Here is an 18,879-nt window from a genome sequence, read left to right as displayed (position 1 = left end):
GCCGCTGCGCGTTCGGCGGGGGAGGAGTTGGAGGCGGAGAAGAAGGCGGTGGTGGCGGGTGGAGGACCGAGCGCTGTTCTCGCTCCGGAGCCGCTGCACGGTTCGGTGAGGGTTTTTTTTTTTTTTTAAATCTGGCTTGTTCTCACATCGGGTCTGTGAGGGTCGGGGCGAGGAAATTGCTACCTTCACCTCCTCCATTTCTTAATTTCTCTCCTCGAGAGGGAGTGGGGCCTGTCCTTTGCCCGCTGCGCCGGCCATGGTGGGTGGGGTTGATGGCCGTAAGAGGCCTTCTTCGCCTCTTGGGCCTTGTCCAGCCCGGACCTGGGGCCGCGCTCGTGGCCGTGGCCGCGGCTGCCGCGCCCCGCGGCCTCTGGCGGATGACATCGGTTGGTGTCGGGGGTCTCCACCGTCCGCTTTCTCCGGCTGCTACTGCTGTCCTTGGTACCTTGGCCAAGGACCCCGCTGCCTTTCTCCCCTCACTCGCGACTGTTTGAGTGTTTCCTCACTAACACCGCCTCCCTCCCCCCACCTTCTCTGCCCATTTTCACCCAGTTTAGAGCTGGTCCATCTTACGCCATAGGCCTTCAGCCCCCCTCTCCCGAAAAACCTTCCGTTACCGTCTCTCTGCTGGCTGTATTTGCGTTTTTCCCGATTGTCCCTGAGGCTCGGGCACGCAGACATCCTGTACATACCATAGCAGTCGTTCTCCCGATATTAGCACCATTCCATCAATGCTTCTCTCCACTAACGATGTCGGATCAAAGCACCTCTTTTGTGGCCTCCCTAAGATTACTGCTTTTAATCATTTTGCGCATATTCAAAATGGTGAGTTTAAAGCCTCTCAGATCAAGTTAAAGAAAGAAGAAGGTAAATAGTCGTTTTGCAGGGAGGAATAATACTCTATTCATGAGATTTACCACTCCAGGCATTATTTTTATTTTTTACGTACGCATAGACAGACACTGCTGTGGATCTGCTGGTTCTGTGAAGTTTCTGATTTTTTAAAAAAGGCTTAATATATTGTTATTTTTATCCTGAACTGTTTGGTCAGATTTCTTTAAAATGGCAGTCACCTTTGCTGAAGACTACAAATCATTGGAAGAGTATGTAAATAAACATGAAGATACCAGAAATAAACATTAAAACTATTTTTTCTATTTATTTGTTTTATGGACTTCACGTCATTTTTATATGCAGTAACTTTAACTTTTTTAAGTTAATTATAGAAATACAAGTTCGATGTAAAATTCAACAATATAGAAAAAGACTGTTAGATAAAATAACATTTCTTTTCCCCCCTCCCCCTCCCCCTCCAGTCCCATTTCAGTGTCTGGAGTTAACAATTTTACAGCATCTTTTTAAATGCACTTTTAAACACAATGTAAAGTTGTTGAGGGGTGGGGCATACCAAACACATTGGTATATCCTTTGCTTTTTTTTTTAATTTTATACCTTGGACATCTTTACTTGTTGCATAGATCCCCCCTAATACTTTTAAAAGGCTAAGGGATATTTTATTAGTTTGAATGGGCTATAATTTATATAAGCATTCCCTTACTGAAAGACATTTAGTTTCCTTTTGCAATCAAAGTAATGCTTTCTTTAAAGCCAACTTTTTAATTTATTGATTAGTTTTTAATTGCAAACTTTAAATCTTCCTCATTTTAAAAATTTACACAATATGGATGATTGTAAGATTCTTCTCCCACTTCTAGTCCTTCTTTCATCCTAAGAGTCAACTGTTTGGGAAACTTTCTATGTGATTATTTCTGGAGCATGGATTCCTAGAAATGGAATTGCTGGATTAAGGGGTATGCATATTTTAAACTTTGATAACCATTTTTTCCTCCTTATTCCTCTTTTCACAGTTATTCTTAACTGTTTTATTTATTTCTCCAGATGAACTTTAAACTCAACTTGTAAATTAAATAAAAAATTCTTAGGTATTTTCAGTAAGGTTATATTTAAATTTTAGATTATTTTGGAGCGAATTGAGCTTTATGATACTCTCTCTCAGAAATATCTGTATGTATGCTATCTTTCTATTATTCACATCTTGCTTTATATTTTTAAAGAAAGCTCTATAGTTTTTTTCCCCAAAGGTATAACATTTCTTTTTAATAGTTCTAGCCGTTTTATGATTTGATTGCTTTGGTGGATGGAAATTTTCAGTAACATTTTCTCATTTTTTTCTGGTTATAGGAAAACTTTGGATTTTTTTTTTATCTGATTACTTCATTGAATTGATGATTATCAAAAATATGCAGTTCTGTGCCTTTCTTTTCAGTTTTTATACCTTACGTGTTTTCCTCATTGCTTTGGTTATATGTCCTGTATAATGTTGAATAATAGCAGTGAGAGCTAAAAACTTGGTGTTCTAACTTTAAGGGGAGTGTTTCTGATATTTTAGCATCAATTATGTTTTGTTGAAGCTTTCTGATAAATAGAAAACATTAAATTATTTTCTTCTATTCTTGGCTTTCCAAGATAATTTTGTTGTTTTTCATTTCTAAAAAACCGTAAATGGGTGTTGAATTTCATTAGTATTTTTAACATCTTTATAGAGTAGTTATGTAAAACATCACCAATATGACCTGGGTAATATTTTCCCAAGAGAGCTCCTTTATAAAGACTCAACTTTATTGTATGTAAGTTGAGTTAAAGACTCAACTTACATACAATAAAATGTATATATTTAAAATGTACAGCTCAGTGTATTGTGGCAGAGTTTATACCACCAATGTCACCACCACCACAACGAAGTGTATTTTCATTACCACATCAAGATATAGAATATTTCTGTCATCTCTAAAGTTCCTTTCTCTTTTGTAGTAAGTCACATTTTCATCCTTAGCTCCAGGAAACCAGTTGTCCTCTTTTTCTCCTACAAATTGGTTTTACTTGTTCTAGAATTTTATATAAATGGGGTTATATAATATATACTCTTTTGCATCTGACCTTTTTTCTCTCAGCATGATGTTTTTGAGGATCATCCATGTTTTTGTGCTTTACTGGTTCATGACTTTATTGCTGAATCCATGGTATTTACTAGTTTGTTGGCCATTCACCTATATATGGATATTTGGATTATTTCCAGTTTGGATTGTTATTGATAAAGCTGCTGTGAACATTCATTCATGAGCTTTCGTGTGAACATATGTTTTTGTTTCTCTTGGGTAAATATCTAGAAATGGGTTTGTTAGATTATATGGTAAGTGAATGTTTAAAATAAGAATCTGCCAAACTGTTCCCATTTTACAATTCCAGTTGCTCTACATTGTCATCAACACTTGGTTATTTCAGTCTTTTTAATGTTTGCCCCTCTAACGTATATGTGGTACTATTGCACTGTAACTAATTTGTATTTATCTGATAAATAACACTGAGGATTTACTTGCGTATTAATGGGTCATTTCTATGTCTTTCTTTATGAAGTATCTATTCAAATCTTTCACCATTTTTTAACATTGGGGAGTTTGTCTTACGAGTTGTAAGAATTCTTTATACATTTTTATACAAGTCCTTTGACTCACACAGACACATATACACACATTGCAGTCTGAAGCTTACCTTTTCATTTTCCTTTTGAAAATAGAGGCACTTTTAATTTTGATTAAATTCAGTTTGTCAGTTTTTTCTTTTATGACTCGTGTTTCTGTGTTCCTAAATTCACTTAGTGCAAAGTTGTACAGATTTCCTCTTATGCTTTCCTCTACAAGTTTTATAGTTTTGGCTTTTATGTCAAGGTGTATCATCCATTTGAGTTAATTTTTTATGTGGTGTGAGATAAGGGTCAGGGCTCACTTTTCTGACTCTAGCACCATTTGTTGGAAACACCTATCTCTATCCATCGAATTAACTTAGTCAAAACTGAATTGACTATATATGTGAATCGATTTCTGGACTCTCCCTTTGACCTGTAATTTTCCAGTACCACATTGTTATGGTCATTGTTTTCTAATAAGTCTTGAAATCAGATAATGTGAATCCTCCAACTTTATTCTTTTTCAAAATCATCCTGGCTGTTCTACTTCCTTTGCTTTTCCATAACTTTTTTTTTTAAAGTGATATTTTGTTTTCTACAGAGAATACTGAGGGGATTTTCATTTAGATTGTATTGAATGCATTGATCAGTTTGGGAAGAAATCACATCTTAATGTTGAGTTTTCTAATCAGTGAACACAGGGTAGCTCCATTTATTTAAATCTCTGATTTTTTTCATCACCATTTATAGTTTCAGCATACAGATGTTGGTCCTCATATTTTGTTAGATTTATATATAAGTATATTATTCTGATACCATTGTAAATGGTAATTTTCTTAAAATTTAGTATGCCGTTCATTGATAGTATATAAAAATACAGTTGGTTTTTGTAAACTTTGAATCCAGCAACCTTGCTAAATTCACTTACTCTAGCTTTTTTTTTTCCCCTTGCGGATTCTATAGGATTTTCCTATGTAAATACGTCATTTGCAAATATAGAAGTTTTATTTCTGTGTATATAACCTTTTTCCTCCTTTATTTCACTGGCTAGGACCTCCAGCATAATATTGAACAGGAGTGGTGAGAGCTGGTATCCTTGTCTTGTTCCTGATCTTAAGAGGAAAGCTTTCAGTCTTTCATTATTAAGTATAAAGGGCCTTTTATCAACTTATATATTATTATATATGATATGTTATTACATTAAGTGTAATAGGCCTTTTATTAAGTTAAGGATATTCCCATTATCTTCCTAGAATGCTGAGAGTTTTTATCATGACTAGACATTGAGTTTGCTCAAGTTTTCTTGCTCTATTTATTGAGATGATCATGTGGTGTATCTTCTTTGATCTGTTAAGAAGATGAATTAGGTTTATTTATTTTCAAATGTTGAATCAGCCTTGCATTCTCTAAGTGTACCTAACTTGGATGTGATGTATTATCATTTTTAAACATTGATGGATTAGGTTTGCTAATATTTTGCTGAGTGCTTTTTTTAAATTTATGTTTATGAAAGATGCTTTTTCATAATTTTGTATCAGAATAATATTGGCTTCATAGAGTTGGAAATTATTTCTTTTTATATTTTCTGAAAAGTTTTGGTTAATGTTAGTATTTGTTTTATAAATGTTTGTTAAGAGTTTGCAAGCTAACCCATCTGGGCCTAGAGTTATTTTGTTGTTGAAAAGTTTTTACTTTAATAGGTATAGGATGATTAGGATTGTGTTATTTCTTCTTGAAAGCTTTCAGTCTTTGTATGAGTCACTTTTAATCACTATGTGAGCCTTAGGAGTTTGTGTCTTTTAGGAATTTGTCTATTTCATCTATTGTGGTAAAGTTGTATATTATCCTTTTAATGTCTCTAGCATCTGTAGTGATGCTTTTAAAAATACATTTCCAATTTCATTGATTTCTGCTCTTTACTATTTTTGTATGTCTTGGGTTTAAATCAACTCTATTATGATTTCTTTAGATGTAAGATTAGTTCATTGATTTGAGACCTTTCTCCTTTTCCTTCTAAGTACTGTGTTAGATGTTTCCACATATTTTGATTTGTTGATATTTTATAAGTTCTTATGTGGCCTTCACTTTGACCCATGGATTATTTAGAAGTGTGTTGTTTAATTTCCAAATATTTGGTGATTTTGCCTAACTCTTTCTATAATTGATTTCTATGTTTAATTTTGTTGTAGGAGGATAACATACATTGTATAACTTCTTTTAAGCTCTTTTAAGTTTTTTTTAATGGTCCAGAATATGGTCAGACTTGGTAAATGTTCTATGTTCACTTTCAAATAATGTGTATTCTGCTTTTGGGTGGAATATTTTATAAGTTCTTTATCCCATATAAAATATTTCTGTATTTTATATTAAATATTCTGTAATTGTCAGATCAAGTTGTTTGATGGTGCTTCTTGGGTTTTCTGTGTTCTTACTGAGCTTCTGTCTACTTGTTTTGTTGATCACTGGAAGAAGAATTCAAGTCTCCAAGTGTAATTGCAGATTTGTCTGTTTTCCCTTTTTGTTCTAACAAGTTTTGCTTCATGTAGTTTGAACTTTGTTGTTAGATGCATATATATTTAGGATTGTTATATCTTCTTGGTGAATTGACCTCTTTATCATTATACAATATTACTTTTTTACTTAAGTAGTATTCCTTCTTCTACAGTCTACTTTATTTGCTATTAATAATCACCACTACACCTTTCTTTTGATTAGTGTTTGCACAATATATCCTTTTACTTTGAATTTATGCCTTTATATTTAAAGTGGGTTTGCTATGGACAACCCACTTTTTTAATCCATCTTGACAGTCTGACTTTTTAATTATGTTATTTACACCAATTATGTTTAATGTTATTATTGTGATTGGCTTTAAATCTTCCATCTTACTAGTCATTTTCTATTTAACCCATCTACTCTATGTTCTCTGTTTTTGAGTCCATGTTATTTTCATTATTGGCTTGCTACTTATACTTATTTTGCCTCTTTAAAAAAGTTATACTGATTTCTCTATGATTCACGTTATACATCTTTAATTGCAGTCTATAGTCAAGCAGTATAATAGCACTTTTTATATAGTGTCAGAGCCCTACAGCAATGTTTTAAATTTTTCTTTACTATTTGCACTATTATTGTCATACATTTTATTTTTACTTATTCTGTACATTCATAATACTTTGCTATTTTATTATGTTTGCTTTAGACCTGCATTGTCCACTGTGTCTATATAACTTTGCATTTAGAGTAGTTTTTATTAATTAAGTTTAAATTAATTTTCTGGTGTACTAGCCATTTTTCAGTGACTTAGTAGCCACTCATAGCTTTTAGCTTTAGCATTGAACTGTGTAAGATATAGAACATTTCTGTCATCTCACAAAATTTTATCAGACAGTGGTACTTTACACAGTTTTTAAGTGACTAAAAATAAGGAAAAAATTTTTTACATTTACTTTCACTTTATTTTCAGAGTTCTACACTTCTTTGTAGAATCAAGTGTCTGTCTTGTATTCTTTCTGCCTGCAGAACTTCATTTCACATTTCTTGCAGTTCAGGTCTACTGGTAACAAAGTCTCTTGGATTGGCTTAAAAGTACTTTATTTTACATTTTCTTTTGAACAGTATTTTTCTGGGTTTAAAATTCTTGTCCATAGTGTTTGTCTTATATCATTTTAAGGTCACCATTATATACTCTTTTGGCTTACATAGTTTCTGACAAGAAGGTAGTTTTAATTCTTTATTCCTCTGCATCAAACATGGTTCCTTTATTGTTCAGTTTTTATAGTAGGTTGAATATGATTTTCTTGGGTGTGTGTATATGTGTTTTATATTTAACCTGATTTTTAATATTTCCCCTAGAAATACGAAAATGCAGCCTTCCAGGCTACTGAGCTTCTCAGATGTATTGGTTTGATTTCTTAAATCATATTTGCACAATTCTCAGCATTTTTCTTCTTATATTTGTTCTGTATCATTTACTCTCCTCCCTGTGGGATTCCAGTTACACACATGGTAGTTCATTCGATGCAATCCCACAACTCTTGGAGGTTCTGTTCTGTTCTGTTTCCATTCTCCTACACTTTTAAAAAATTATTTTGTATCTTAGTTTGGATAATTTCTTATGACCCAGCTTGAAGCTCACTTATACTTAACTAGTCTTTTTATGAGTCCATAAAATATACTCTTCATCTCTGTTTTTTTATTTCCTGCATTTTTATTTTCATTCTTGATATCCTTCATCTGTTTCCCAACCCTACCCCAAGAGTAAAGCCTTTTTTCTTTTACCTGTCCCACAGCCACAGTGGAGGGCAGAGATTGCTGCCCTCCTCCCAGTGATTTAACGTTTTTGTTTTTTTGGTTTTTTTTTCCCTGTAAGGATTAGGGTTTAGGTAGGGTTTCATTCCTTCCCTCATTGGCAGTCACTCCCTTCCTTCCACCACTGAAAAATGGTCTCTAATCGCCTAGCTTCTTTCCAGTCTTTTCAGCACCTAGTAGAGATCTCCAAATAAGGTGTATGAGTAGCTGCCAACTTTCTATGTTTCAGCATTCTCAGAGATTCTGTACTCTTCATCTTTACCTGCAATATGATTGCTTGACAGAAAGAAACTTAAAACACTCTTTAGAGGGAAGTAAGTTATCCAGAGCCTTTAGAAAATAATATCCAGCATACAAGAAGGCTGCATTTTGTTATTTCTAGGGGAACTATTAAAAGAATTATCAAATAAGCTAGTAGATGAAATAAAATGGTGTAGTAAAAAAAAAAAATCGCTCAGTACCAAAGAAGTCAAGGAAGGAAGGATAAAGGAAGAAAGAACAGATGAGAAAAATGAAAATTATAATAAAATGATATTTAAACATATCTATATTGGTAATTATGTTAAATTTAAATGGATTAAATACTTCAGTAGAAATAAAAATATTGTTAGGCTTTTTAAGTAAGTATAATCCAACTATATTCTGTTCGTAGAAAAAACCACTTTGAATGTAAAGGCTCAGATAGGAAGAAAGTAAAAAAATGGAATAAGTATTTGTGCAAAAACCCACCAAAAGAAAGCTGATGTGGCTATATTAACATTGTACAAAATAGACTTAAGGCAAGACGTGACATAAGAATTAAAGAGGAAAATATAAGTGGGTCAGTTCATCAAGAAGACATAATCTAAGCATGTATTCATCTAATAATATAGTTTCTGAATATAGAAGTTAATATAACAGGAAATATAGATATGCATCTATAGCTATTGATTTTAAATATACATTTAAAATAACTGGTAGAGCAATTATATAAAAATAAGGGGATAGAAAATTTCACATGATTAATCAACTTGACATAATTGACATGTATAGAACATTGTATCTCACAACTGAAGACTAATTTTTTTAAGTGTACATGGAATATTTGCCAAAATATTCTGATCATTAAATACCTTAAATAACAGATTTTAAAGGATTGAAATTACACAGTGCAGTTTTTTAACCACTTTGGAATTAATTACAACTCAGTAACAGAAAAATATTTAGAAAGGCTCCAAATGTTAGAAATTTAGCAAGACATTTCTAAAATTGTCCATGAATCAAAAACAAAGTCATAATGGAAAGTAAGAAATGTTTTGATTGAAAAAAACAATAAAATATTACAAAACTTGTAGAATACAACTGAAGAAATTCTTTGAGAGAACTTTATAGTTTTATATGCATATATATTAGTAAAGATGAGAGGTCGAAAGTAAGTAGTATAAACTCACAACTAAAGGGAGAAAAAACAAACCCAAAGAAAGTAGAAGGAAGTAGTAAATATAAAAGTAGAAATAAATAAAATAGGAAAGTTTATAGTCAGTTTATTGAGAGAACATTTTTAAAGTAATATGTAATGAATTGATGAACAAAAAATGGGAGAAAACACAAATTACCAATACCAGGAATGAAAAAGGAAGCATCACAACAGATTTTATAGATATTATTAATAAAGGAAAATTATAAACAACTTTATATTAATACATTTGGTAACTTGAACGGAAGTTCATAATCCTTAAGAAACAATTTACCAAAACTGACGTGAAGAAATGAAAAATCTGAGTTGCCCAATATCTGTTAAACAAATTGAATTTATCAAAAACCTTTACATAAAGAAAACTGCAGGCCCAGATGGTATCACTGGAAAATATTCCAAACGTTTAAGTAAGATACAATGTCGGTTATATACAGGCTCTTCTGATAATTAAAAAAGAAAAAAATTATCAGGGTATTTTATAATTTTAATATAATCCCAGTAGGAAAACCTGACAATAACATGACAAAGAAAAGAAATTATAGGGCAATCACAGATTTGTTCCAGGAGTGCAAGATTGGTTTAATGTTTTTAAGTTAATCAATGTGATCCACTTCTTTAACCAAACAATGTAGAAATACAGGTCATCTCTGTAGATACAGAGAAATCATTTGACAAAATTCAACATCAGTTTGTGTTAAAAATCCTCATTAAAGTAGGACTAGAAGAAAACAATATCAACATAAAACCCACAGCTAATACCATAATCAGTGAGTGCAAGTTCTAGCCAAGTATTGGAGGAAACTGGAAAAATTCAGGATCCAGTCCAGTTTACAGGTAGAGAAAAACCTTGAAGACAGTTAACAGCACTAGAATCTGATATTCACAAAGGTATATTGCTGAAATATAATTCTCTTTATAATCATCTCCATTTCTATCAAAGATAACCACAGTAAGACTAATTTGTGTGCATTTTAAATCTAGTTTCAATACATTTGGCCTAATTATTTACATGTGTTCAGAAAGAATTGTGATTGACCATATAGGCTCTTTTAAGTCAGCTTTGCTGGAATTTGTCAGAAGAAATCTCAGATTGGATTTTCAAAAACTTCTCTAGGCTAGGAGGCCAAGCTAAGGACTCATTCAATTATGTCCTCTTACAAGAGAACAGATTCTTACTGAACTTACGCAAATGCAAATATTGTCATGGGAAATAAGAATATATAATAAGAGCTTCTGAATTCTGGATGGATCAGATAGGGAGAAAAATTTTTTGACTTTTGTTGCAAAGATTCACTTCATCAAATTGCTCAAGTTACAGATGACATAAAAGGGAAGAAAAAAGGGGGTCCTTTAAATCTTGAAACAAAACATTAAAGAACAAGCAGTGTTTTAAAAGAAGTCATAAAAATTATAATCTTAATTAGTTCCTTCATTGTTATGTAATTCTTTTTTGCTTCGTCTTGGGTTAGCAGCTTTATGAATCAATCAGTTTTCTATTAAAGTTTTAAAAGTCTTACAATCAGTTCAGTGTTGTAATCTTAAATGTATCTGAAATCCACATTTTAGAGTACTTGTCAGGGTCTCTTCCATGGAGCACTTTTGCAGGAACACTCATAAAAGCATCAGACTAAAACGGTAACTATCTTTAAATGACAAAAAAAAAAACCTTAAAAATGACCATGATTAGAGATCTGTTGAGAGCGCTGTCTGTCTCTCTTCTCTCTTGCTCTCGCTCTCTTTTTCCTCCCCCTCCCCCTTTCCCCCATCCATTCAACCAAGTGACAATTAAAAGATTTCAAAAGGAAATACAGAAAGTTACATAGTTGTAATACAACCTTAGCTCTTTTAATAGAGAAGATTCAGTTATTTTTCTGTGTAATCAAAGACTTGATAAAGACAACTCTCAAAGCACCAAAAATATTTTCATAAAACAGAATTGTTGTTTTCTATTCAGATTTCATTAAAGGTACAAAAAAAAACCTTATAATTTCTTACTAAGAGCATGCCAGTAATCTTTAAAAAAAGAAAACAATTGTAGATGGGCAAGTTTATAAATACATTTTATAATTTCTAGAAGTATAGTCTTATAATAAATTTTTCAGATTGTTACAAAACCTGTTTATTAATAGACTCAAGTATCTTTTGCCTCTGTAAAAATTTTTAAAACAAAATATGTAAAGTTATGTTTAGCAGTTAATATTTATCTTATTTGGAAATGATTTAGATATTAAATGACTATCCATTAGTTTAACTTAATATGAACTTTTATTTAAATTACTTGCTTTTAATAATTATGCTTGGGTTAGACATTGAACAGCTAACCAGTATCTTGTTATTTTTCTTATTGACAAATTTTGCTTTTATTAAACCAACAAACTGAAACTAGCTTTTATTTATTAAAGGTTATTCTAGATCATGTGAACTTAAAAAAAAACATTTGGGTTAATTTCTAAATTTTTGAGGGTATGTTGATTTATATAAATACTTAATTTTTTAAGACAAAGCCCTTTACAGATTCATTTGACAATACCATTTGGAGGTAGAAAAATGTCACATAACATACACACAGATAAATATACAGAAAGATGCAACATCTTATAGCTTTGTTTAAAAAATTTTGGCCGTGTCTCATGTATAAAACTCAAATAGTTGGATACAAATTGTGTTTCTGGCAGATGGACTAAGTTAGTTACCTGTTCGGGTGGTCAATTTTTTACCAAAGATTTTTTTGTTTGCGTGCCGTAAGGATCCTTTTAGATCTGTTTTTGGAGTCTTGTATCTTTTAGAAGCTTCAGTCAAAGTATACATTTCATTATTTCACAGAGGTTTAGAATCCTCTCAGGGTGTCCCTTAAGGTGAACTTATCTAAGTTAAAGGTTCCCCAAAGTGGCCACCACAGTTCCAGAAGTTCAACCGTTTTCCAAAAGGCATAAGATCCTGGTCCTTGTCTACGGCCATGCTACCCTGAACAAGTCTGATCCCGTCTGATCTCCGAAGCTAAGCAGGGTTGGGCCTGGTTAGTACTTAGATGGGCGACCACCTAGGAAGACCAGGTGCTGTAGGCGTAAAACATAAAAAATAAAAATAAATAAAAGAAAAGAAAAAGATCCTGGTCCATCGACCAGGTGGAACCCATCTTTGCCTTTAGATTTCCTAAAATGCCTTAACTATGAAGGCCTTGTTTTCTGACAGCTGTTCTAAAGCACAGAATCATTCACGTGTTTTCCCCCGTTTTGAACAGAATAGGGTGACTTACCAAGAAGTTTCAACAAAATATAGGTATGCACAATAAAGTTGGAGAGCTCGAAATGTAAAGAGTGAGGAGGTTGGACATGAGAGAGACTTAGCCTTGAATTCCAAGATTGGCGAGAAAGCAGTAAGGTCAATGGGCTCTGTGGGTACCAGCTTCTGTTTGCTCACTAGCCTTGGAGTCATCGACGGGGGGCGGGGAGTGGGGATCTTCTTTTGATCCAACTTCTGTTGCCACAAACAGTCAAAAGTTCAGAAAGAATAGAAGTAAAGCCGGTGAATCGCTGAAGTAGTAATTAGTAAAAGTTTATTGTGTACGTATCAAAAAGAAACTTGTAAACCAGGAGCACTCAAAACAAAACATGGAATGAGACTCAGGGATACATTGATATAAAGCTGCTCATAAAGTAGTGAGAAAGCAGTGACTTTATTCTTCACAGTTATTGGTTACAATACAGATGCTCCTTGGCTTATGATTAGGTTACATCCTGATAAACCCATCATAAGTTGAAAATATGTTGAATTGAAAATGCATTTAATATACCTAATCTACTAAACATCATAACTTAGCCTAGCCTATCTTAAACAGGCTTAGAACACTTACATTAGCCTACAATTTGGCAAAATCTTTTGACACAAAGCCTATTTTATAATTAAATATTGGCTATTTCATGTAATTTATTGAACATGGTATCCAAAAAGTGCAAAACAGTGCACTATATAGACCACGATTGTTTACCCTCATGATCCTGTGCCTCTTTGGAAGTTGCAGCTCACTGCCGCTGTCCAGCATCAAGAGTATCATACCGCATATTGCTTGCTAGCCTGAGAAAAGTTCAAAATTCAAAGTATGATTTCTATTGAATGTTCGTATTGCTTTCACCCCCATCATAAAGCCAATAAATTGTTAAGTCGAACTGTTAGAAGTCAGGCAACATCTGTATTAGAATTTTCTTAAGTGATAGGGAATTGGTCAGTGGTCCCCTCATATCAACCTTGGGAAACAGTTTCTAAGTTTTGCTTATGATTTTTGGAGGTATAAGCAAGAAGTAACCAAGGTCAGTTTAGCCTTGCAAAATAAGCAAATTAAGCTGTGTTCATATGAATGAACTGGTTTTGTCTGGTCTCTGTTTTTTATTTTAATACAACCAAAAAAAGTGTAAAATAAAATTAGAACAGTACGTTTGGAATAGCATCAAAATTTGTAAGATACCTAAGAATAAATCTCATAAAACTTGGGCAGAACTTTTACACTGGAAATTACAAAACAGTCCTAAGAGACATTTTTAAATACTTAACTAAATAGAGAAATATTTCATCTTTGTGTAGTAGGAAACTCAATATTATTAAAAATCAGTTTACCCCAAGTTGAGCTATAGGTTGAGTAAAAATCCCAGGGTTTTAAAATTTTGATCTCACGGATTTCAAATTTATATTAAAATGTAAATGTGTTAGATATCAATACTTGCTATGAAGTTATAGTAATTAAGACAGTTTGTATTAGAACAAGGTAGACAAAAAGACTGATAGAAGAATAGTTTCTAGAAACTAGATCTACATATGTGGTCTCTTGGTTTATGATAAAAGCTGAAGTTAAGAGAAAACATTTATTTTTAATAAACTGTTAGGTAAACTGGATATCTATATGGAAAAAATAAAAGAACCTTGGCTTTTACCTGATACTGTATTCACAAGTTCATTTAAACTGGATAATAGATCTAGATGCAAAATCTAAAATTATTCAGCTTCTAGGAAAAAAAACCTAGGAGAATATGTTTATCACCTTGGAATAGGCAAAAATTTCTTAGAATATAAAATCGATGCTAGGCTACATAAAATTAAGAATTTCTGTTTATCAAGACATCATTAAGAAAGTGAAAAGGCAAGTTACATACTATAAGAATATATTCACAGTAAATAAATCTGGTGGACTTGTACCCAGAAATTATAAGTAACTTGCAAATCAAAAAGGAAAAGGCAAGCCTAATTTTTAAAATAAGCAAAAAAGTGAGCAGGTTCTTCCCAAAATATGGATATAGTCAAGAAATCAAAAGGTAAAGGTGCTCTACATTATTACTCATCAGGGAAAGGTCACAATGAGTCACCATCACACCCCTACCAGAATGGCTGAAATTAGAGATTGACAATACAAATGTTGCCAAGGATATGAAACAGCTAATAACTCTCGTACATTGCTGGTGGGAATGTATATTATAACAACATGAATGAATCTCAAATGTTGACTAAAAGTCTACAGACAAAAAATTTATACTGTATGTTTCCCCTTGTATGAAGTTTAAAACAGGAAAAACTACTTTAGGGTAACAGAAGTCAGGAAAGTAGTTGCCTCTGGGTTGCCCCATGTTCATTGCTGTATTATTTACAATAGCCAGGATATGGAAACAACCTACGTGTCCATCAATGGATGAATGGATAAAGAAGATGTAGTATAAAGTCAAGGAATGCTAGGGATTGCTGGCTCTTGTCAGGAACTGCCAATTACTCATCACATGGACCTTTTAATAGGACTGCTTGAGTGATCACATGATGTAGCAGCTGGCTTCTCTAAGAGACGAGCCAAGAAAGCAAAGAGGAAGCCACATGCCTTTTATGCCCTAATTTTGTACATCACACACTTCAATCACATTATCTTCATTAGAAACAAGTCACTAAGTACACTCCACACATAAGGGGAGCAAATTAGGCTCTGCTTTTTGAAGGGTGGAAATATTTTAAAACCATCACATTATTTTGATAAAGGTATGGTGTTATTATAGAAGTGGGTGGGCTACATTGCAATAATATAATAACAAATGTGTTGTTTTAAAATATTATACAGTCTCTGTTGTTAGTTGACTACCCAGTGGAGTAGGAGAAGTTTGATGATGCCGAAGGCAAGTCAAGATGTAGGTCTAGTATGTACCAACTTCAGTGTGTTTTGTGTTCATTTCGGTATATGAGCACTCATTCTGTTTGCCTAAGTTTTTTGCATTCATTACCATTTAGATTTTTATTTTTATTAATTATACTATCACTAGCATTCATTTAACTTCTGTAAGTTTGAATTCAGGTATACCCAGCACTTAGCCCTCTTTTTTTATTATATTTCTGCGTTTTTCCTTGTATTTTGATTATTTCTATTGCCTGTCTAGAGTTTCTGTTATATGCTGTTGTTAAGATGATAAAATAATGACTTCCAGGTTAATAATTGGAGGATCTGGAATTCGTACTTTTGTGAGTCACTCCTTTAATTCTTAGCAACAAATTCATAGTTTTATTTTTTTATAATTAGTATGAAGTATGTAAAAACTCAAGAGCATTTGAAATGAATAATTGTCACAGGTAGAGAGCAGTCATATGTTATTAGGTGAATTGTATAGGGGGCAAGGGACTAATTTAGCAAAGGAAACATCTCTTTAGAAAAAACTCAGACTAAATGTTCCCAATTCGATTTAGATACAAAACTGGGACTGATGAATTATCATTTTAATCTTGACACACAACTGTGGTCTTTCTTCCTTATAATTCATTCTCTCCCCTCCTTGTTTGCTTTTTTTTTTTTTCTTTTTTTATACTTCAGAGATAGGAATGAAATAACTTGTAGACACTTTGACTATAGCTGGCTTCAGATGAAATAGAAATAATTAGTATATAGAGACATTCTAGTCTATTTCATAAGATCAGATCCACTATTGAAAATAATAGTAACTGAAGCACAGAACAAAGTGCAAGAAATTAAAAAGATAATAGAATACTGGAAAGCTGCAGATAAAAGTGGATGAAGTTTACCATTCTGTGGAGCGAAAATAAGAAAGAAAAGTTTAGAGACAAAAGATTAATTTGGGCCAACTACAGAGATAATAGGAAGAAGAAAGGACATCTTTGAGACAAACTGATACAAGTCTTTAAAGGAACCCAACCAGGGCTATGTGGGAGAAATTTAAAAATGGCCTGCCCCTAAGAAAGTCCTTATAAAATTATAGAATACCATTTGTTAGAGAAGATTCTAAATATTCCAGGGAGAAAAATTGATTTACTTAAAAAAGCATGAGAAATAAGTTGGCAAAACAGTTTTTTAACAGCAACATGGAATGCTAGAAAATGATGCCTTTCATAATTTGGGAAAAATGATTTTGTCTTGAACTATACCCTAAGTGTGAAGAAAATATAAAAATATTTTCAGACATGCATAAAATTTCTGAAAAATTACTTGAAGACCTTAGGTAAAGAGAAGAAAATAAAAAGCAGGAGAACGTGCAATTCAAATTCGGACCTAACTCAGAAGTACAATTAAAAGATATCATGTAAGTATCTGGGTAATAGACTTTGAAAACAAGTAGACTAAACTTAGATCAGCAGAAAGAATCACATTAAACAGCAATTTTCCTGATTTCTCTATTCTCCAGTTCCTTTCCTTTCACTTTCTTTTAATCCATTTCCTGTTTAGGAAAAAAGAGTGCAGTGCATTGCCAGTGTTAATTTAATTTTACATAAATACGCTCTTGGAGGCTGAAGCAAATCTGACTGGTTTTCAGTGTGAAACTAAAATATGAAAACTGTTCTTAGAGTTATTTCTAAACAATGTGTCTCTGATCCTAATGTAATAGAAAAGTATATGTAAATCAGATACATCAAATGAATCTTCAGTTAACAACTGTTCCAGAACTATGTTAACATCATGCGTAGGAATGCTACGTTTTGTAGGATTTGACATTTTCAGCAATCGAGAATTACTATATTTTGTAAATGGAAATACCACTTCTAAAAATAATGCTATAAATAGAATGATGTCATTTGTTTCTAAAGACTCGATATACTAGAGCGTTGCGAAAATAATAATAAAAGTGAGATATTTTGTGGCAAACTTTGGGAGTAAGGTTAGGACTGTAATCTGCGAGTTATCTTGGGGTAAATGCTGCAGCCACAGGCACTGCCAGCAAGTATTCTTGGGACAAACAGGAAATGGATTAGCAACGTTCTGGCCCAGCTTTGACACCCACCATTCTACTAAAGGTGCCCTTGTCAAGATCTCTAGTTTCCTCCATGTTGCTAACTCCAGTGGCCAGTTATAGATCTATCATATTTTAACTTTTAGCAATGTTTGGCATAGCAGATCATTTCTTTTGTCTGAAGCACTTTATTCATTTGGCATCCACACCTGGATTTATTTTTTTCTCTCCCTGTCCTCTGTCAGTTTTTGATACTTCTTTTCCCTGGCCTCTTAATATTGGATTGTCTCATTTCTCAGTTCTTGAACTTCTTTCCTTCGCAGGTACACTTAGACATCCTGTCCAAGTTCATGCCTTTTTGAATGTAATCTATATACTGATAACTCCCTAATTGTACTGGCAGCTCAGAATTCTTCAACTTCAGGCTCCTATTTAACATTTCTACTTGAATGTCTTATAGATATCTGAGAATTAATACATCCAAAATTTAACTCAAGATATTTCCTCCAAACCTGCTTCTTCCACAAATTTTCCTGCATCATTTAATGGCAACTCTGTTTTTCTGGTTGCCCAGGCTATAAAACTTAGTCAACCTTGACTCCTTACCTTCTTTTATAACCTATATAAAGAAATTTTGTTGACTCTACTTTCACAGCATAGAATCTGACCATTTCTCACCACCTCTATTTTTACCTTGGTCCAAACCACTGTGATCTCTTTCCAGTATTATTTCGATAGCTTTGTAACCAGATTCCCTGCCTTTGACCTTGTTTCCCTTCAGTCTGTTCAACACAGTAGCCAGAGTGTTCCAATTAAAACAGAAGTTAGATAATGGCTCTTCTCTGCTCAGAACTCTTTAGTGGCTTTCCATCTCACTCAGAATAAAACCTACATTTTTTGCATTGTCCTATAAAGGCCTATGTGATCTGTTCCACCTCCTTCTTCTCTCCTTAATTAATTTTCTACCCTCAACTGTTACTTTCTCCCTTGCTCATTCCATCCCAGTTATCTTACTGAAGTTCTCACCCCAGGGTCTTCTGTTTATTCTGTCTGGACTATTCTTTTCCTAGAATTACACATGGCTCCCTTCCTCACAGATGTTTGTTCAAAAGATCCCTTCTCAGTGAGGCCTTCTCTAACCGCTGTATTTTAAATTGCACACCCTTAGCAACTATTCTCTGTTTTATTTTTCTCTGTAGTATGTATTGTCTAATATATATTTATTTATTACTTATTTTGTTCTGTGTCTACATCCTATACTGTAATGTTAGGAGTGCAGGAATATTTGTCCATTTTCTTCATTGTCGTATCCTTAGCACTGCAGATAGTGTCCTGGAACATGGTAGAATAAAGCCTTATTCCAAAGAAAAGGCTCTGGGTAAAACACTCGTGAACTTAAATTCCTGGTTATCCTTTAAGATTGCCATGTA

The 18,879-nt window shown here is 33.2% G+C and overlaps 1 protein-coding gene and 1 pseudogene across 1 annotated transcript in view; both read left to right on the top strand.

The window, feature by feature from the left end:
* PJA2 (praja ring finger ubiquitin ligase 2) overlaps positions 1 to 18,879 on the top strand; it is a 64,506-nt gene continuing 45,627 nt past the window's right edge. The window contains exon 1 of the mRNA XM_006913273.3: positions 1 to 105. The gene's annotated coding sequence lies outside the window, so the exon portion shown is untranslated. The remainder of the gene's footprint in view (positions 106 to 18,879) is intronic.
* Positions 12,198 to 12,316, top strand: LOC112481008 (annotated as a pseudogene).

This window comes from Pteropus alecto, unplaced genomic scaffold (genome assembly GCF_000325575.1).
Source record: "Pteropus alecto unplaced genomic scaffold, ASM32557v1 scaffold20, whole genome shotgun sequence".
NCBI lineage: Eukaryota > Metazoa > Chordata > Mammalia > Chiroptera > Pteropodidae > Pteropus > Pteropus alecto.
This window is presented reverse-complemented; position numbering and strand designations above follow the sequence as displayed.